This window comes from Lactuca sativa, chromosome 7 (genome assembly GCF_002870075.4).
Source record: "Lactuca sativa cultivar Salinas chromosome 7, Lsat_Salinas_v11, whole genome shotgun sequence".
Taxonomy (NCBI): Eukaryota; Viridiplantae; Streptophyta; class Magnoliopsida; order Asterales; family Asteraceae; genus Lactuca; species Lactuca sativa.
Window position 1 is genome coordinate 140388027 of NC_056629.2, and position 23223 is coordinate 140411249.

A 23223-nucleotide genomic window follows, 5' to 3' on the forward strand; every position below is an offset into this window, starting at 1 on the left:
ATGATTAAATATTATAAATTAAAATTATATTTTATTTTGTGGGATCTTAGGATCTCGATCCCAATCTTGCAAACCCAAAAACGATCCTAGGTAGGATCCCGATCTTGACAACCTTGGAATAGAACATCTGATAAGGGAATGGATCAAGTGAAAAAGAATGGATCTTCTACAAGGGGCTATAGAGAACCTGGAAGGGGTATAGAGAACTTATGAGTGGAATGGAGCAATTCAGTTCATGGATGTGCCATCCGTGCTCAAGGTGTGCCACTCTTGAACCATGGTGCACCATTTGAGATAATGATGTACCATTGGCAAGCTAGATGCACAACTTGAGAAGCATGTGTGTCATTATGGAAGAAGACATGCCACTTTGGAAGGTGGATGTGCCACCTTAAATCCTCATGCACCATTCACGAGGAAGGTGCACCATTCTTGGAAAGGATGAGCCATTCCTTTCATAAGGTGCGTCGTCCTCAAGGATGAAGCTCCATCATGGTGCAAGGATGCGCTACTTATTTCCTTGATGAGCCACGCATGTCATGAAGTCCTTTATGATGCTCAAGATTGTTCAAGGATGCTTAGAAGTTGAATGCACAAGGAATACACCATGATTCGCCACGATGATGGATGATATGCCACTAGTGTTCATGATGTGCCACTTGTGCATCATGATGCTCCATTATGGCTCGTGGTGTTCTTGATGTGTGTTGATAATACTTATGTGTTGTATGACATGGATGAATGTTCTAGAAGCTGCTGCATCGCGAATTATGATTGGTTGACACCTTTTATGGGCCTATAGGTCAATAGGCTTGGCCTATTAGGGTATTAGGTCTGATCCCTTTGGTATAAATAGGGATGTCAGCTAGTCCTTTGAAGTGGCTTTTATTCTAGAGTGATAGGTCAATCTATGGTAACTTGTACTTCTAACCTCTGTTTGGGAGCTCATAAATAAAGAATACTCCCCTCTTGCATGTGGATGTAGGTTACCTCAACCGAACCATGTAAATAGTGTATCTTGTGTGCTTTTGGTCTTGATTGCTTTGTAATTTTCTTCCTAACAGGTATAACGCTCATGTTTCCTGCTAGATTAGTCATAATCTGCAATCCATTTAGTCAACTATTGTAATCTTTATATGAATGAATAAGAAATGACTATTCATATTTATGTGCTTATGTGTTTTATACGATATTTTATGTGAATTATATAAGTATTTAATAATAAAATAAATAAGATTAAAATACATGCCGAAAATAAAAAGATTATTTAGGACAAATAATCTTAACCTAGTTGTGGTATATGTAATAAAGATTCTAGAAATATAAGGAATGTTCGAATCCAATTAAGAACAAAGAAGTTATGCTTCTTTGAAGTTTCACAATTAAACCAACATGACTCTGCATATCGTAAAAAGTAAACTTTTGATAAATCACTTTTTAGTATAAGTGATCTAAACAAAAGTCATAGTAGTCGTTAAACCGAGAGCATGCATTTTGAGAACATCTAAATCTGACTTCATTAGGAGGAAGTTATGATTTTTCTAAGATTCAACATAGTAGTGTACAACTCAAAAATCAAATTTTAGATCGGTCGATTTTTAGCTAAAGCAATCTAAATGAGAAGTGAAGATCTCATTAATATGTAACATTCATAAAATTCTTGAAAATTTTAAACATTTTAATCGACCCAAAACCATCATTGTTTACACATTGTATTCAAAATAAGTTTCACATCAGAGAAATCCCAAAAATTGTAAAACAAAAACATGAGGAGGTGCATGATCACACCTTCTCCTTCCCGCGATCCTCGGAGGTACAAACATAATTCAAAACTATAAGCCCAAAGATTAGTGAGTTTCCCCCAAAATACCACCATAACACATAATTATAGATATCACAGCAACAACATGCATACAAAACCTTGAGCATGTCTGGGCCGCCGCATTAGGCCTTCAGCATGTCTGGACCGTTCTCCGGGCCTTCGGCCTGATTGGTCCGCCTCACAGGCCTTCAGTCTATCCAGGCCAACCTGGGTATATTGGCCTTCAGCACAAAGCAAGACCGTCTCAACCAACCATACACACATGTCAACATATAGATAACTCATAAACATAAAATCAATCAATAGACAACCAGACAAATCTTACAGATCAATAAGCATAACTTTATCCTATCTACTAGGATACAAATCTAACAGATCACTATAATACTCAATCATGCAATAATCAAGATAATCAATCTAAAAGGGTCGGACTTGGTGCCTTCAATGCAACAAGTTTAGTGAGGAACACTCACCTCACAAGCTGCACAGATCTGACAAAACCCGACTCCGAATCTCAACTCTCTACTCAATGCCTTCAACCACCAAGTGACCAATTTCCATCAAAATCCCAAAATACCCAAAGTACCTTTAAGGTCAAACTTAGCCAAAAGTTCATAAGGTCAAGAAAAGTTAGCTCAGCTTGACTGCCACGTCGTGGTACCCTTGTAACACGTTGTGGTGTTGGATACGAAAACACAATTGCGAACCACCCCGCCACCACATCATGGTGGCCTTGCGACGTTGTGGTTTTAGGGTTTTCAATATCTTACTGCATTCAACCACCTCATTTGATTCCAAAAGATCTCCAACTCAGATCTGGTCCAAAATAGGTTCTATATGGATAAAGTTTCCAACTTTATCCAATAGAACCCTCCAAATGCATAGATCTTGACTTTTAAAGTCTAAAACACTTCATGGCTTCATCAATAATCGTTCAATCCATGGGGTTACTTGACCAAAATCTACAAGAGAGTTTGTAACACCATTAAAGTCGGTGTTTTTCAGACATGCATGTGCAATGCATGTTTTGAACTCTTATTAGGTCAAAATAGGGAAAAAAGGTAAAGATTTCATGCATGACCCTGAAACTCAATTCTAGACTAGATCTAAATAGCCAAATGCTCCAAATGGCGTGGAGACTCATAAAAGCTTGATGAAGTTCAATAACCAAAGGTAACAAGACCTAGAGAAAGAAAGGGAAAAATCGATAGATCTACTCATAATATCATCAAGATGAAGACTTTATACCTCCTTGAGATGTTAGAGGAAGGAGAACTCTTGGATCTTCTTTGTCTTGGACTCCCAATGAGGTCTTCCACCACCTTTTCCTTCACAAGCACCAAAAACTCACACTTTTAAGGCTAAAAATCACAAAATGGCTCTAGGGTTTGCAAGGAATGATTTTGAGAGATGGAGGTTGGGAGGAGGCTAGAAGGGGGCTAAGGATCTTTAAATTGGGCTCAACCCTTAAACTTTAGGGGTTTCCCCAACATCCACTTCCACGTTGTAGTGCAATCACAACGTTGTGGCGGTTCATTAGATCTCGCGGCCCAAAAATCACCGCCATGTCGTGGTGAGGCTTCACCATGTCGTGGTTTCCAAAGAAGATTACCATACATACTAGAAAATAATACCATACCTGGAACTGGGTGTTATATAATAGGAGCCCAATGATATAAGGACAGTCGAAAACGAACTCCGGATGAGAATGTTATGTATTTTATACGGGCTTTAACAGTTTAAGCCTATGTGGAAAAAATAAAGCCAAAATTAGTCGATGGAGTCTAATGGAAAGTTGTGTTGGATTTGGTGTCTAAGACCATAAATATGATTGGTATGTACTTGATTTGATTGTAGCATGGTCCTTTTGGGTTGTCTTCACTCATGCAACTTGACAGGATGACTAGTGGAGAGAGAGAGAGAGAGTAGAATTTATTATTTGAAATAATAAATTGCTACTCAAATGATTTTATTAATATATTATAAGATAATATTATTGGAAATCATATTATTAATTAGTGATTAATCAGAAATTAATCTGAGATTAAATTTGGGATTAAAGGAACTGATTAATAATTGAGGGGCTATTTTTCAAATCGTTGATAGTTGTGAAACTGGGCTATTGGACTCCTTAATTTGGAGTGGACGGAATTCTATAGGGAGGCCTTATAGATTTCGTCCAAGGCTTGCTAAATAAGAGTCCATGGGATGGTTAAGCCTTAAGCAGGATTTAGGGTTTCCTCCAGAAACCCTAGCAGCCCACAACTATATAAGGAACCCCACCACTTGGGATTTTCGGCAAATGCATGTGTTCCTTAATACCCCGACTGAAGTTCTTGTCTCTCCTCTTATCTTGTTGCATTGGGTGTTTGTGAACCATTTGAGGTGCAACATTTGGGGCACTAAGCTTTCAATAGCCAAGGATCTTCAAGATTATCTTGTTATTACTACATAACAACCATTGTAATCTTCTAACCCTAATTTCATATGGATTTCGAAAATAGTATGCTAGATTTAGGGTTATTGCTTTGGTATTAAATTTGCATGTTCAATTAGTGAAAAACTTAGATCCAAAGCAATTAGGGTTGCATGATCACACATGAATGTAGATATGACCATAAGCCAACAATGGTATCAGAGCCTAGGATGTTTTTCCATTGAATTGATGCAATAGTGAACTATCCAAAGTAGCAGAAAATCATTTTTTGTTGTCTGAACCTAGAACTCGACGAGTTGACTCGTCAGTTCCCTGATTTTTCGATTTTCATATCTCGTTTTGATTATGATAATTACCATAGTTCGTTTTTAATGCCTAAAACTGAATTTCCTGAAAGGTAATGTGATATCCTTATCATAATTATAGGATATGGTTAAATTTGGATAATGATAAGATTATTTTGATTTAAAATTTAACATGGTATTTTGAAATTTTTTTGAAACACACCCTCTTGGTTTTATAATATAAATTTGAAATTAAAAGTTTATCTTTGGAAATTTAAATGTAAAAACCTAGAAAACATCCTTATGGATTTTATTGATAATTTAGTTAAAAGAATAATTAAAAGAAAATTAACAAATCCATGTGTGGTTTAAATTTAATTAAATTAAAAGTTTTATTTATTAAAAGACTAAACCCTTAGTGTTTTAAAAGTTTAAAATACACCCTTATACTCTTTTAAAAGTTTTATTTATTAAAAGGGTGTATTTTAAACTTTTAAAACACTATGGGTTATATATATATATATATATATATATATATATATATATATATATATATATATATATATATATATATATATATATATATATAAGAAAAGTCAGTCTTAACGTTAGTAGGCCTCATTCACGAAGCTGGTCTATAAGGGGTGTTTAAGGAAGCGACTTGTAAAATGACTGCCATTGGGTATCCATTCTTACACACCGTACTCTTGACTAGTGGAGGGTCGTTAGCCTACGGGTTTGGTAGGACACTCAATCCTCATTAAAAGTATAATGAATTATAAAGTCACTAAACGCTTTTATTAAATTCCCAATCTTAGTTACATTAGGAAAATTTGAATGTAATGATAACCCATGAAATTGCACATTGCACCTTATTGGTCGTTATTGGAGCGTGTGTGGTTAACCGGCACACTAATATGGGACCAATATTGTTGGCAATGGGTTTCTTCTAAATTATCATTTACTAATGGAGCATGTGTGGTTAACCGACACATTGATTAGGTGATAAATGACATCGAGAGCACCAAGCTAATTTGCATGGTTATTAACATCTCGTTTGTGATCCTCGGCATCCCAATCACAAAGTGAGAGCATAATCGAGATTAAACATGCCATTGAAAAGCTCAATGAATCTCAAACGATCTAGGAATTTCATATAAAACCTAATTCATTTAAAATTTCATTTTCATGGTGGAATTGGTAAATCGTCATTTACCTACCTTCAAATAATTTACAATTGAATTACGACATCCCTCTTCTGAATTGTAAATTATTGTGTTGGGTCCTAGCCTTAATATTTCATTTGGGTGTTATATTAAGGATCTGAATAAACTAACTTGAATTTTCTCCCTTTATAGATGTCGTGTAGCACCTGGTTCTTGGTACGTATTCTGTTATTAAATCTTCAGCTATTTTTGTATTTTTAGCCTTGGACTCGGCGAGTCGAAGGACTGACTCGCCGAGTAGAAGCAGGATGAGACACGGAGTTTAAGTTGTAGAATCGACGAGTTGGGTCCCGTACTCAGCGAGTAGCCGCTGTCTGGACAAAAACCCTAATCCAGGGGTTTGCACCCTATTTAAACGACCTTATGCAGCCTCCCTTCCCCCTTTATGCTCCCAAACACTTCTCATAGCAAACCCTAGCCGTTTTTGAGAAAATCCAAGGCTTTTGAGTGATTCTTGTGAGTTTTGACCTCAAGGAAGAAGGAAGAGCATAGAAGGATCAAGAGGAGACAGAAGAATTCGAGTTTGATTCACCATTTGCAGTCTACAGAAGGTATAAAGTCTGAACCTTGCTCATTCATTTGTTAGATCCCTCTTTGGGGTGATTTAGGGATTTTATAAGCCATTTTTGGTGGCCAACCATGTTTGTAAACATGGTTGGGGGTTTGAGCTTCTGGATCATGTCATTATTGGAGTCACAAGACAGATTTGGGTTGCTTTTGCACTCAAGGAAGGCTCCATGCGACAAAAGAACCATTTTAGAGCCTTTTGAGCTTAAAGTCCCATGCAAGCACGTAAAGGTTGTAACTTTACGTGCTAGATCGATTGTAGAAGCATAGATCTACATTTTGATCAAGTGTTGTACATCAGAAAGCGAAGATTCAGTGAGTGGTTGTGACCAACTCGGCGAGTCCGTTCTTAGACTCGGTGAGTCCTAGGTTCTGTCCCATATCAGTGGAGGATCATAAGGACCCATTTGAGTGTGGAAAGGTTTAAAGGGGGTCCCAGGGGGTGACCCCTGTTGGGTTTTGAGCAATCTAACACTTCCTAAGTGTGCATGCAACCCTAATAAACCTTGGATCTATGTTTGTCTAAATACATGCAAAATAATAATTTTCCAAGGTTCATAACCTATCTAACATGGCATGGGGAACATTTAAACATAAAAGAGTTAGATGAGATTACATACCTTTTGATGAGATTGATTCTTTGGAGTTTGAGAGCCAAGCACCAATAATGTGAATGCCTCAAATGGAATCACAAATCACCACAAACACTTGGAAAACTTTGAGAGAGTGTATACACACTTATATTTTCGGCCACACACAAGCACACACACACACACACTAGTTCACTAGTTGCCATTTCATGCACCATAAGCATGCTTATATAGTGTACATGGTTAGGGTGAAACCCTAATAACCCATGACCTTTCCTTTTCCAAGGACCCATGGGTTAAAAGCTCCATGGATTATCCATGGACTTCCATATAAGCCTAGCCCATTAACAAATGAGTGTTAGCCCACACCATATAAAACCAATAGCCCATAATCTAACTAGTCTTCCTTTTAATCTCTAAATTAATTCATAATTAATTTAAGACTAAGACTAATTAAATAACATAACTTCATATTAATATATTATAACTTATAATATATTAATAAACATATGTTTATAACTCTCATAAAATTATCCATAAATTGTTCGGGTGAAGTGCAACCCAAATGGACCATGCCGGGTCGGGTCAAGTATATACCAAATAAGTTATGGACTTAGACACCTTATCCAACAGAACCACCGTTTTGGACTAAGCCTTTGTTCTGGAAATTCATGGGACTCGGCGAGTCAATGGCAACCTTCTTAAGGATGAAGATGAACTCGACGAGTTGTTCATACAACTCGGCGAGTTAAGGACAGGACCTATGTATCAGTTGATGAAGAACTCAACGAGTTGTTCATACAACTCGGCGAGTCGGATGAGGATTCAGTCAATGTTCGTTTAGAAGGAAAACTCGTCGAGTCATCACCTAACTCGACGAGTAGAGACGGGTATGAGGTCTAATGGAAGGATAGGGACTTGGCGAGTTGGCGAGCCAACTCGGCGAGTCAGGTCAACTAGAAGTTGACTTTGACTTTGACTTGGTCAGGGGTAAAATGGTCATTTTACCTGAAGAGTAGATGTCAGTTTCTGACTAAGTGTTTTGTGGGAATTATAGCCGGAGGATTTCTGGAGCAGAAGCGGCAGCAGTCAGAGGATTCCCGCACAGTTCAGTAGCTACTACGAGGTGAGTTACCTTCCAGTAGCGGTGGGTCTACGACCACAATGCCGGCCCACCAGTAGGGTTCGTATGATAGATGATTGTCTTTGTGATATCATCTAGGATAGCTACTACCTGATATCGCTTCTATTTCTAGAAGGAACAGATAAACTTCTTCTCATATGCTTGTTCTACTACTTGTTAAATTGTACACAAAGGCACATTTTATAACATCAAGTTACTGATGCGTTTACGTGCAATCAATGCACAACCAACTCATAGGTAACAACTCATATCTCTAGGTTTGAAGACTTATATGATATTATCGTCTCATGATCACTCGAGATAAATTCCATGAAGTGATACAAGTGAGCGTGGGTTTATACCAATACTCATAAATTATGAGCACTCATGAACGTTGCAGCAACCATTGCCATGTCTAAACACCTTTAGCCATCTACAAACCCAATTCATGACAATCTTGATTCATAGCTACTTCCGACGTATGACCGATTGTGGAAGTTTGAATAAATTAATCATTTTGGAAGTCAAAACATGCAAAACCGAAACAATAGTAAATAATTGACAATGAAACTAACACTTTACTCATAAATAAATCACAAATTTTATTCATCATCAAACGTCGATTACATTTTACAAGTTTCAGGAAAACTATCTAATCTGTAAAACTAATATCGTCCCTCAGCCGGATGCGCCTCGCATGCTGAAAATGCTTAACCCTCGTCAGTCCCTTCGTAAGGGGATCTGCAGGATTCTCATCTGACGATACCCTCTTTGCCACGAGGAGTCCTTCTTCAATCTTGTGTCTTATGAAGTGATATTTTCTGTCAATGTGTCGGGATCTGCCATGATCTCTTGGTTCCTTGGCTAAGGCAACCGCACTATTGCTGTCACAGAAAATCTCCATAGGTTCTTTAATAGCTGGTACAACTCCAAGGTCTCCGATGAAGTTCTTCAGCCATATCGCCTCCTTCGCTGCTTCACTCGCTGCTATATACTCTGATTCACAAGTCGAATCAGCCACCGTCTCCTGCTTGGAACTCTTCCAAGAAATTGCCCCTCCATTTAAGGTAAAGACCCAGCCTGACTGAGAGCGGAAGTTACCCCTATCAATCTGAAAACTAGCATCACTATACCCTAATACTCTCAAGTCATCACTCCCACCAAGGGTAAGGATCCAATCCTTAGTCCTCCGCAGGTACTTGAGAATGTTCTTTACCGCGGTCCAATGAGCCTTGCCAGGGTTCCCCTGATACCTGCTAACCATGCTCAAAGCAAAGGCCACATCAGGGCGGGTACAAGTCATAGCATACATGATCGAGCCAACAGCGGAGGCATACGGTAATTGGCTCATCTCAACTATCTCTGCCTCTGTACTCGGACTCTGAGTCTTACTCACTTTGGCATTGCTTTGGATCGGTAAATCTCCTTTCTTGGAATTCTGCATGTTGAACCTTTTCAACACCTTATCCAAGTAGGTACTCTGACTAAGTCCAATTAGTCTTCTACGCCTTTCTCTTAATATCCTTATCCCTAGGATATAGGCAGCCTCCCCTAGGTCCTTCATAGCAAAGCACTTCCCAAGCCAGAACTTAACCTCCTGCAAGGTTGGGATGTCATTTCCTATAAGTAGTATGTCATCCACATACAGTACCAAGAAGCTAACTATACTCCCACTAGCTCTGACATACACGCAAGACTCATCTTCACTTCTCGAGAAACCAAACTCTTTGACCTTCTCATCAAAACAAAGATTCCAGCTACGAGATGCTTGTTTTAATCCATAAATGGATTTCTCAAGCTTGCATACTCTATTAGGGTACTCTGCACTGACAAAACCCTCTGGCTGATTCATGTACACATCCTCAGCCAACTTTCCATTAAGGAAAGCAGTTTTGACATCCATTTGCCATATTTCATTATCATGAAATGCTGCAATGGCTAGCATAACCCTAATAGTCTTAATCTTTGCTACCGGCGAGAAGGTTTCATCATAATCAATACCCTGAGTCTGAGTAAAACCCTTCGCAACCAGTCGAGCCTTATAAGTATGCACCTTTCCTTCCATGTCGGTCTTCTTCTTGAAGATCCATTTGCACCCGACTGTTTTACGGCCTGGTACATTGTCAACCAAGTTCCAAACTTGATTGTCATACATGGACTGTATCTCGCTGTCCATAGCCTCCTTCCATTTAGCAGACTCCGGGCCTGCCATGGCTTCCTTAACACTGCTAGGTTCATCCAAATTTACCAGTGTACTATCGCTGATAAACGTATCACCTTCCGTAGTAATATGAAATCCATAATAAAACGAAGGTGTGTTCCTAACCCGTGTGGAACGCCTCGGAGGTACAGACATGTCAGCTTGCTCAATAGGAGTTTCCTCCGCAGGTTGATTGCTAGTGTCTGAGGTTCCTTCCCCAATTGCTTCTTGAATTTCTTCAAGATCAATTTGCCTCCCACTATCTCCTTGGCTTATAAATTCTCTCTCACGAAAGACCCCTCTTCTCGCTACAAAGACAACATTCTCACTGGGTCTGTAGAAGAGGTAACCGAAGGATTTCTGTGGGTAGCCGATGAAAATACACCTTTCACTTCGGGGTTCGAGCTTATCATGAGTCTCACGCCTCACGAAAGCCTCGCAACCCCAAAACTTGATGTGGTCCAAATTGGGAACCTTCCCAATCCACATCTCATGAGGTGTTTTGGTAACCTTCTTTGTAGGGACTAGATTAAGGATATCGGCGGCAGTCTCTAAGGCATACCCCCAAAAAGAGATTGGTAGCGAAACTCGACTCATCATAGAGCGAACCATGTCCAACAAGGTTTGATTACGCCTCTCAGCTACACCATTCAGCTGTGGTGTCCTGGGAGGAGTCAATTGTGAAACAATCCCACACTCCTTAAGATAGTCAAGGAACTCGGTACTAAGATACTCACCACCTCGATCGGATCGAAGCATCTTAATGTTCCTGCCCAATTGATTTTCTACTTCCTGTTTGAATTCCTTAAACCTTTCAAAGGTTTCTGACTTATGTTTGATTAAGTAGACATACCCATATCTACTAAAATCATCAATAAAAGTCACATAATACCGATTAGCATCCCTTGTGGCAGTTTTGAATGGCCCACATACATCAGTATGTATTAGGTCCAACAAACCCTCACCCCTTTCACAAGTTCCAGTGAAGGGTGATTTTATCATCTTTCCAAGTAGACAAGATTCACAACTATCATCCGATTTAAGGTCGAATGACTCCAAGACTCCACTCTTTTGGAGTTGGCCTATGCGTTTCTTGTTTACATGTCCAAGACGACAATGCCACAATGATGCTTTATCTAGGCTAGTAGAAGAATCAATATACAACACATTATTTCCTAAGTTGTCTACAATCGACACAGTTTCATACACACCATCACAAGGTAATGCTTTAAAATAAAACACATTTTTAAAGAAAGCATTAATACCACCACATTCATTATCAAACGAAAAGGTAAAACCTTGTTTGTACAAAGCATGAAAAGAAATAATATTCCTCGCCATTTCAGACGAGTACACACATTTATTCAAATCTAATTTTAACCCATTATTAAGCAACAAAGTATAAACTCCAATCTTGGAAACAGGTGAAGCCTTCCTATTCCCCATGATCAAGTTTATCTTCCCGTGCTCCACATCCTCACTTCTTCTTAGGCCCTGCAAATCAGAACATATGTGAATACCACATCCTGTATCAAGCACCCAAGAGTTAGAATATGTTGAGTAACTAGACAATATAGTGTAAATACCTGCATGGGTGGGTTTCACTTTCCCATCCTTTAGATCCTGCAAGTACTTAGGGCAGTTTCGCTTCCAGTGTGCCTTTTCATGGCAATAGTAGCATTCAGCATCCTTGGGAATGGCAGAAGGAGTGACAGAACCGCTCTTGGTCTTCGATGAGGAGCCTTCAAGAGACTTTCCCTTGGTACCCTTCGAAGGGTGCTTCCTCTTTTTCCCTTTGCCTTGCCCGATAGCCAAAACAGGATTAGATGTTGGAGTAGGAGTAGTAGAGGTAATAACCGCCTTGCCCTTAAGACCGATTTCAGCGGTCTTCAAGAGTCCTTGAAGCTTGCTGAGGGTAACTTCCTCCTTGTTCATATGATATGTCATACGAAAATGGTCATAACAAGAAGGTAAGGAGTGCAAAATGATGTCAATTGCCAACTCCTCAGGGATCTTCACATTCAGCTTCAGCAAACGGTCCACATACCTTTGCATCTTTTGCATGTGAGCCGTGACGGAATCACTGTCCTTCATGCGGGTAGTTATTATGGAGGAGATTATTTCATACCGCTCCTGACGAGCACTCTGATGGTACCTTTCCATCAGGTCTTGGTGCATCTCAAAAGGGTAGAAATCTTCGTATGACTTTTGGAGCTCGGCTGTCATCGTGGCCATCATGATACATGCCACCTTAGTAGCATCTCTCTCATGTGTCCAGAATTCAGCGATCTCCTCAGGAGTAGCAGTAGACTCATCAAGCTCTTTTAACTCCTTATCGAGGACATATTCCTTGTCCTCATAACGAGTAACCATCCTGATGTTCCTAATCCAATCCATGAAGTTGGAACCATCAAAGATGACTCTCCCACAAAGATTCATGAGAGAGAAAGAACCAGTTGGGTTAGAGCCCGAAGCATTAGTGTTGGAAGACATCTGAAAGAAGAAGGCAAGTTTAGATTAGATATATAGAATCCTTAATAAGACACCCAAATGTAATATTAAGGCTAGGACCCAATCACAATATATTATACTTAGAAGAGGGATGCCGTAATCTAAGTAATAATATATTTGAAAGGTAGGTGAATGACGATTCACCAATTTCCACCATGAAAAACAAAATGAATTATTAGGTTTTAATTGGATTTGAAATTCCTAGATTCTTTTGAGATTCATTGAACTTTTCAATGGCGTGTTTTAATCTCGATTGTGCCCTTCAAGTTTTGTGACTGGGATGTCGAGGATCACAAAACAAGGTGTGAATAACCATGCTAATTCACTTGGTACCCTTAATATTATCAATTAATCAATGTGCCGGTTAACCACACACGCTCCATTGATCTATGACAAACATTAAGTCACCCTTCATGATCCTTACTAGTCCAAGTTAGTGTGCCGGTTAACCACACACGCTCCACCAACGACTTGGTAAGGTACAAAGTGTGAATTCCATGGACTAGCACCATGTTCACATTTTTCCTAAAATAACTAAGATTGGGAATTAAAAAGGTTTAGTTACTTTATAATAATCATTATACTTTTAATGAGGATTTAAAGTCATTGTCCTACCCGTTCGGCTAACGACCCTCCACCAGTCAAGCAAGCGGTGGGTGAGAGTGGACACCCATTAAGTTGCCATTTTATAGGCAACAACCTTATACCCACCTTATAGACCGGCTTCGTGAATGAGGCTTACTAACGGTAGAACGACTTATTCTTATACATATATATATATATATATATATATATATATATATATATATATATATATATATATATATATATATATAATAATTAACCGTTAATGTTATAAATAGTATAAGGGTTGAATTTTAACTATTAAAACTCTAAGGGTTGGAATTAAAGTTTATTAAAGTGTGTGAAACTTTACAAATTCCAAAACTTGAGGGCAAGTTTTGTAACTATCCAAAACTTTTCATTTCATAACTTATGAATTAAACGTTCATAAAAATGAAGACTCTTCATTTTCATGTAACTTATGTGTTTAAATGTGTGTGTTAAAGAAAAGTGACCTTTGGATATCCATAACTTGAGGACAAATTATGGACTCCATTAAAACACATAAATGATCAAGAATTAATTCTAAACAATTCAGCAAATAATTCCTATCATCTTCTAAGTTCATAAGAACATGAACACGATCATCAAAATTTCAAGAATTATATGAACACATAAAAATCATGGAATTTTGATATATGCTATTGTAAATGGATTAGAACAACCATTACACCAACTAAAACAAGTTTTAAAACACCAAAACAGTTTAGGGTAATGTTTCTAGTCCATTTCTAGCAGCAAAAGTCGAAAATTTGCACTCTGTGGCTCCTACTCGTCGAGTGCATGAACCTACTCGGCGAGTAGGTTGAAGCTACACATGAACTCGGCGAGTCCCCCCATGGACTCGGCGAGTTCATCAGGCAGACAACAAGTTTTTCGACTTTTTCAACTATTTTGCATCAAGTATCAAACAAACAAGCCTAGGCTCTGATACCACTGTTGGGTTTTGAGCAATCTAACACTTCCTAAGTGTGCATGCAGCCCTAATAAACCTTGGATCTATGTTTGTCTAAATACATGCAAACTAATAATTTTTCAAGGTTCATAACCTATCTAACATGGCATGGGAAACATTTAAACATAAAAGAGTTAGATGAGATTACATACCTTTTGATGAGATTGATTCTTTGGAGTTTGAGAGCCAAGCACCAATAATGTGAATGCCTCAAATGGAATCACAAATCACCACAAACACTTGGAAAACTTTGAAAGAGTGTATACACACTTATATTTTCGGCCACACACAAGCACACACACACACACACACTAGTTCACTAGTTGCCATTTCATGCACCATAAGCATGCTTATATAGTGTACATGGTTAGGGTGAAACCCTAATAACCCATGACCTTTCCTTTTCCAAGGACCCATGGGTTAAAAGCTCCATGGATTATCCATGGACTTCCATATAAGCCTAGCCCATTAACAAATGAGTGTTAGCCCACACCATATAAAACCAATAGCCCATAATCTAACTAGTCTTCCTTATAATCTCTAAATTAATTCATAATTAATTTAAGACTAAGACTAATTAAATAACATAACTTCATATTAATATATTATAACTTATAATATATTAATAAACATATGTTTATAACTCTCATAAAATTATCCATAAATTGTTCGGGTGAAGTGCAACCCAAATGGACCATGCCGGGTCGGGTCAAGTATATACCAAATAAGTTATGGACTTAGACACCTTATCCAACAGAACCACCGTTTTGGACTAAGCCTTTGTTCTGGAAATTCATGGGACTCGGCGAGTCCAAGGCAATCTTCTTAAGGATGAAGATGAACTCGACGAGTTGTTCATACAACTCGGCGAGTTAAGGACAGGACCTATGTATCAGTTGATGAAGAACTCAACGAGTTGTTCATACAACTCGGCGAGTCGGATGAGGATTCAGTCAATGTTCGTTTAGAAGGAAAACTCGTCGAGTCATCACCTAACTCGACGAGTAGAGACGGGTATGAGGTCTAATGGAAGGATAGGGACTCGGCGAGTTGGCGAGCCAACTCGGCGAGTCAGGTCAACTAGAAGTTGACTTTGACTTTGACTTGGTCAGGGGTAAAATGGTCATTTTACCTGAAGAGTAGATGTCAGTTTCTGACTAAGTGTTTTGTGGGAATTATAGCCGGAGGATTTCTGGAGCAGAAGCGGCAGCAGTCAGAGGATTCCCGCACAGTTCAGTAGCTACTACGAGGTGAGTTACCTTCCAGTAGCGGTGGGTCTACGACCACAATGCCGGCCCACCAGTAGGGTTCGTATGATAGATGATTGTCTTTGTGATATCATCTAGGATAGCTACTACCTGATATATGTTATATGCTAGCATGATATGTTGTATGTGATAGTAGTAGAGTTCGGTTGTTAAGACCGAAGGGTAGTCAGACACCCTAGATACGTCTGACAGTATGTGATGATATGTTTGCATGCTGGCTTGTTATGTTATATGCGATAGAGGTAGTAGGAGGGTACCAGTCCCCGAGTTCGGCTGTTAGGACCGAAGGGTAGTTCAGGCACCCCATATATGTCTGATAAAATGTTTATGTTATGCTATATGTGATAGTAGTAGTAAGGGGTGAAATAGTCCCCGAGGTTCGGTTGTTAGTACCGAAGGGTAGTCAGCACCCCAGAATGGCTCGACATGGGTAGGTCAGTGCCCCAAAATGGCTTGACACAGGAAGGACGGCACCCCAGAATGGCTGCATGGGTAGGTCGGCACCGTAGAATGGCCGTACGGGTATGTCGGCATCCCAGAATGGCCGTACCGGGTAGGTCGGGCACCCATAAATGCCTGGCAGTATGTATGTGATATGATTGTATGGTATGTGGTATGACAGGGGAACTCACTAAGCTTCGTGCTTACAGTTTTTAGTTTTGATTTCAGGTACCTCTTCAGCGAAGGGGAAGGAGCTGGCGCGGTAGCGGCACATCATACACACACACATTGGTTTTCCGCATTTATAAAATGTTCTGGGATTGTACTCTGACATTATTAGTATTTCCATGTGTTGGGTTTCATACACGAAATATGTTTTGTGAAATGATATGATCGGATGATGTTTTACTACAAATGTTTTACAAACCACTTAATTTAAATGAAATTGTTGGGCGTGAAAATTGGGTCGTTACATTTTGGTAGTTAGCCGATAATTAGGAATTTACTGTAAAAAAAAATTTAGGATTTTTTTGTCAAAATGTGAATTAGGATTTTACTTGTCAAAAATAAAGTTTAGAGATTTCTTATTAAATCGTTGAAAATATTTGGGCTTTAGTGTATATATTCATTTTTTGTTAGAAATTTAATGGTATGATAGTCTTTAAGCATAATAGTTATTGGAACCTGCTTTGATTAGTTAGATCCTATTAAATTCCTTAACGTTTGGTCATTGTTAAATAGTTTTTTTTCAATCTAGACAAACCGACATAGAAAAAAATGGAGATAATTAAAAAACAAAGAAAGAATCAGGGTTGTGTTGACTTTTTTCAGTCCTACAAAATGGAGAACTAAGAAACCGGAAAACACAAAACTACCCTTCTTACCCCTTCTCCACATTCACACCATTTTGACTAGGCGTGTGTTGTTTGTGTTTGTGTTTGTATAATGTGTCCCCTCTTTTCAGTTCAAGATTTGGCGGCGAACCAAGAAGAAAGCTTTACAAGTCTTCTCACCCTCTATTGCTGTCTCTTTCGCATCTGTTTACCCTAATCGTGATTGTAGCAGTGTAAAGATGATGACGGTAAGTAAAACAGTGGTGCTGCGACAAAAATTACAATTACATGTTCTTGGGCTACGAATTGGGTCTCATGAGGATGATAAAATTATTTGTTTATAGGGAAACCAATACTACACACTAAAGTTCCAATATCTTCAATGATTTGACATGGAATTCCTAAAATTTATTTTTTTGATAGTAAAAGTCCTAATTACCGGCTAACTGGCAAAAAAGAATAAGCGTTCAAAAATTGACAGTAGTTAAGACTTTACTGTAAAAAAATTAAGTTTAGGACTTCTTGTTAAATAGTTGAAAATATTAGGACTTTAGTGTATATATCCTTTTTATAAAAGAGAAAATATTTTTGGATTTTTGAAAAACTTTATAAAAGATTTTTTTCTTTTAAAAAAATAGACTACGACTCGTTGCGATGGATCACAGCCCGTCGTAGTTGAATAGTAAAAGAGATAGCTACGAACAAAGAATATTTACACGTTCCAACTCGATCTGACCAATCATAGTCAATCGTAATTGGATACTAACCTTTCGCAACCACTTTTTATTATGATCCACTACGATGGATCATAGTAAGTCGAAATTGAACATTAACTTTTCGCATCTTTATTTTGAAATAGAGATCGAAACCGATTCTGCCTCCATCATTCCCAATCCTTGAAGAATACGATTAAAAGATACTTCAGGTAATGCTTTGGTAAATATGTCTACTAATTGATCTGTAGATATGACAAAATGTACTTTAATATTCTCATCTTCGACATAGTTTTTGATATAATGATATCTTAATGCGATATGCTTGGTTTTTGAATTTTGAACCAAATTGTGACAAATGACAATAGCACTCTCAAAGTCACAATATAAGGGAATTCTATTCATGATTAAACCACGATCCCTTAATTGGATTTGAATCCAAATTATTTGTGATGTACAAGACGCAGCTACAATATATTCAGCTTCGATAGTGGACCAGGAAACACACGTTTGTTTCTTTGATTGCCAACTTACCAATTTCCCATCCAAAAATTGACAGCCACTTATAGTACTTTTCTATCAAGACCAAATCCTCCAAGATTAGCATCTGAATATGCATGCACAAAGAATTCAAATTAGTTGGAGACCACAATCTTAAAGATATTGTTCTTCTCAGATAAAAATGTTCTTTACTGTTGTCATGTGTGGTTTTATTGGATTTGCTTGATATATAGCACAATAACACATAACAAACATTATGTCAGGTCTACTTGAAGTTCAGTAAGGCAAAAATCCAATCATTTGTTGATATAGAGTAAAATCAGTTGCAGGCTTATCAAAATATGAAGTTAATTTCGTTCTGAATGCCATCAGATTCTTGACCTTGGAATCACCATTTGTGCCGAACAAGGTAAGCCATGCGTTTTTGAATGCCTCTTGGTTTATGAAAATCTCGTCTTTTCTCTGTCTAATATTCAATCCAAGAAAGAATTTTATTGGACCCATTGAGCTCATCTCAAATTTAATTTCTATCAATTTTTGGAATTCAACAGTCAGGACTAGTTGATCCGAAAATGATATCATCAACACAGATCTAGACAATCCTCAAATGTCTAATATTTAATCCAAGAAAAAATTTTAATGGACCCATTGAGCTCATCTCGAATTTAGTTTCTATCAATTTTTGGAATTCAACAGTCAACTAAGGACTAGTTGATCCGAAAATGATATCATCAACACAGATCTAGACAATCCTCAAATGTTTACATTCTTGCGAAATAAAGTGGGGTCTACATTGAGAAATGCACACTTTACTTCCATTTGAAATACTTCAAATTTTTTGTGAGCAACATAGGCAAGAAAAATGCGAACAGATTCCAATTTGGCTACCGACGCGAGTGTCTCTTCATAGTCAATGCCTTCTTCTTGACAATAACCTTTCACAACTAGATGAGCTTTATTATGAATAACATTCCCTTCTTTGTCAAGCTTTTTGCAAAAAAAGCAATTTAAATCGACCATAGAAGCATTTGGTGGTGTTGGAATTAATCTCCAAACCTTATTTCTTTCAAATTCATGCAAAATTCTTGACTCACATTGAGTAATGCTTGTTTCTCCTTTTGTTATGCATGCGTAAGAGTACATGTAGAGGTTTCTCCAATCACTTGGGATTTTGGATAGTCTTTTGTCCATTTTGTTAATGGAGGAAAATTTTGATCATATTTAGGAATGATTTTAGAGTTAACATCTTCCATTTCTGAATAGTCATCAACTTCTTCACCATTACGAAGATGAGACTCCTCCAGGACAGTGTCATCATTACGGTTCCCCCCTTGAAATTCTGATACAAATTTTGTTGTATTATTTTCTTTAACGACTGGAATTTTAGTTGTAATAAGATTTTTATCGCTATCGTTATTCTCCCCCTCAATCAGATAACTAGATGGAATTGATGAATTGGAATGCTCCCCTTTGATTGGAACATCAAAATCATTTGAAAATACTGATTGCTCCCCCTCAACATGTACCTTAATATTTTCAAGAGCATTATCCACAAGTTTTAGTAATTCGTCTCCATGATTGTCAGTTGCCTTTTGTTTAGAAGTAATTTCCCTGACAAATTCATCAAAGAAATATAAAAAAAAATCATCATCAAAGAAGTAATTGGACCTGAATCAGAACATGATGAAGGAAACATTTCTTCGCATTGAGATACAAATTTTTGATACGATTTTAGGTTGTCGTCAAATGTTACATAGTAACTTTCTTCGGTTTTCCTTGTTTTCTTATTCAGAACACGATAGGCCTTAGAATCGAGAGAATACCCCAAGAAAATCGCTTCATCTGATTTCATATCAAATTTATTTATGTTCTCTTTTGATTTATATAGAAAACACCTAAACCAAAAACATGAAAGAATTTCAAGTTAGGTTGCGATTACTCAAAGTTCTATTTTGAGCAAAACAAGCCTAATCAATTGCATTCTCCTAAAAGTAAAGTGAAAGATTTGCAAATGAAATCATAGTTCTTGCATCTTCACACAACGATCAGTTTCTTCTTTCAACAGCACCGTTTTGCTATGGTGTGTAGGGAGACGAAAAATTATGAATGATTCATTTTCTTGTCAAAATTTCTTTAAATATGATTTTTGAAATCTAATCCATTATCACTACGAATGTTCCAACAAGGCTTTTGTAATTGCAGTTCAATCTTCTTCAAAAAGTCAATAATCTATTGTGTAGTTTTTGATATTTGTTTAAGAAAGAAAATCCATGTGAAACGAGAAAAATCATCAACAATAACAAGTATATGCTTATTACCACCAACACACTCAATCAAGGATGGACCACATAAGTCAATATGAAGTAACTCAAGTGGTTCTACGATTACAGTATTCATGATTGATGAATGACTTTTACGACTTTGTTTTCCTTGTTTACACGCTGCACATAAATGATCCGTTTCAAATTTAAGAATGGGGAATCCCTCGCACCAAGTCTTCTAAAATTATTTTGTTGATATCCTTAAAGTAGAGATGTGAAAGCCTTAGGTTCCACAACCAACTACTTTTGTTCGATGCTTTTGCAAGCAAACATATAGATGGTTTTCCTTCAATTGGATTCATGTAAAGAGGGTATATTTCACCTTTTCGCTTTGACTTCAAAATCACTTTTTTAGTTTCTTTGTGTATGATCTCAGAACCATCTTCATCAAATGTAACTTTCAAACCTATACCTACAACAAGTTGAGATACACTAATCAGATTGTGTTGCAAATCTTCTACATATGCAATCTTTCTAATCGTGAATTCTCCATTTTTAACATTCCATATCCTTTAATTTCTCCAGTCGCATTGTTTTAAACTTCACTCTTCCAATATCCTTTAAACTCTAAAATTCTCTCAGTTGTGATTTCCCCAAGTCATGTGATGCGGTCAACCACTATCTATATATCATTATGAATCAAAATGTTCGTCACGAATCACCTACACAATTAAGTCAATTTAGGAACCCAAACCAACTTGGGCCCATATGATAATTTCAAATTAGAATTAATGAAAAGAAAATCTTGGTCTTGTCAACCCAAAATGATTTCATAACAGAAACCTTATTCACACCTAAAACCTTTTTGATAACTTTTGCCTTTTTTTCACAAAGATTAATCTCAACAAAAGCACTTTGAATAAACTCTTTTTCTTTTGGTATTAATAGTTCTTAACAAAAGCCTTTTCTTCTTTCTTCTCAACACAAAATTTTCTTTGAATCAATTTTCTTCAAATTTGATTTTTATGATGGATCAACAGATTTTCCTCATTTTGAATAAAATGAATTTGGAAAAAAATTAGTTTTCACATTAGAAATAGGTGTTGAACAATTTTTTTTATTAAGAGATCTTAATGGCTTTTTGGACTTTTGATTTTTCTTTTTATATGAGGAACAAGAGCAGTTATTAATGCTTTTTGATTTATTCTTTCGTTTCCAAAATTTCCTTCTTTCTTGCATTAACTTTTGAATCGATATTTTCTTCCTTTCTTTTTCTCTTTTCTTTCTAATGATGAATGATCAGACTTAACTTTTTCATCAACAACTTTTGCTTTTCCTTTTATATCTTTTGTTTCACATATTTTTTCCGAGACAATTTCCACATTTTGATTTGTGAAATTTCTACATCTTTTTGTTCAACAGAAACATCATTCAAAGATGTATCTGCTTTTCACATGCCATGATGTTTAACCAGAAAGTCCAATGGTTTCATCGCTATAGTCTATAGGTTTAGACCAAAAACGATTTTCTCTCGGAATCTCATTATTGATTTTAACTATAGATGTCAAGTGCTTTGTGTCCGATTTGTCAAGTCCTTTCGTAACAAATACTTGATTTGCTGTGCTTCGCGCTTTTGGAAACACAACTACCTTCTCTTTTAGATTCTCAAAACTATCATTATGAACAAAATTTTCAAATTCAATTGAATCCTCAAAAATTAAGTTCCTTTTTGGTTCATAAATTGGTTTTGAAAATGAAGAGCAGTCAACTTCATCTTGAACAAAAATTTCACTCATCACAATATCATCGAAATCTGAATCAATCAAACCATCTTGTTATTCCTAAGATTTTAAATTTTTACACAACAAATTATATCTCTCATTTGAATTTATTCTAATTTTATTTTTGTTATCTACAGTTAAAATAGTTTTCATCATTTCTTCTACATCTATTGATTTAAAAAATTCCTCAACCTTTTCTAATCCAACTCTATAGGCATTACCTAAAGAGTCATCAGACGAAATTAAGGATTCACATTCATAACATTATCTTCTATAGCATCTTCCTTGAGTACTAAGAAGGGGGTCATATTTTTATGAAGTTCAGTTGTGATTTCACAATTAAAGTACAATTGAGAAATGTGGTGATATAATCTTTTAGCAATTTAAGTACAACTGAGAGTAAGTGAAGGATTCTATTAATGCACAAAAGAGTTGTGATCAGTTACATTTTCAGTACAAGGTTGACACTCCTTTTATGGGAAAATGGATCAATACAAGATAAATACATAGATTAAAGATAACCAACATCAATAAGCATAATCTTGATAAAGTGGATTTTCTCAGAATCTATGTAATACTATAAAAGGAATATAACCAAAAGGACTTTCTTCATGTCAGGGAAATTTGAATAGGTTGCAAACCCAAGGCATCTTTTAATCTTGATCTTTGAATCTTCACTTCACGTAAGAAATAACATTCCATCTCGGAATGAGGAATGATCTCTGAGTCTTCACTTCACTTATGAATCCTCACTTCTGAATCTTGTTCCATCTCGGATATGGAACTTTCTTGGAGTCTTCTTCATCTCAGTTGAGAAGTGATTTCAGAATCACTTCTCCATCTCTGAATCTCATTTCTAACACTTCATCTCTAATTAAGAGACTATCTCAGAATCACTATGTCATCTCAAAATCTATTTACATCTTGTATTGTCTAAGGAACACTTTCATGTACTAACAATCTCCCCTAAGTGTCCTTAGCAATATTACTTTAATTTTTCAAATTCAATCAAATTCCTTTGCCTTTGTCTTTGGCAAGAGGATTCGGAGGGATGGTAGATGAGATGACTTGTTGATCGATTGGAAT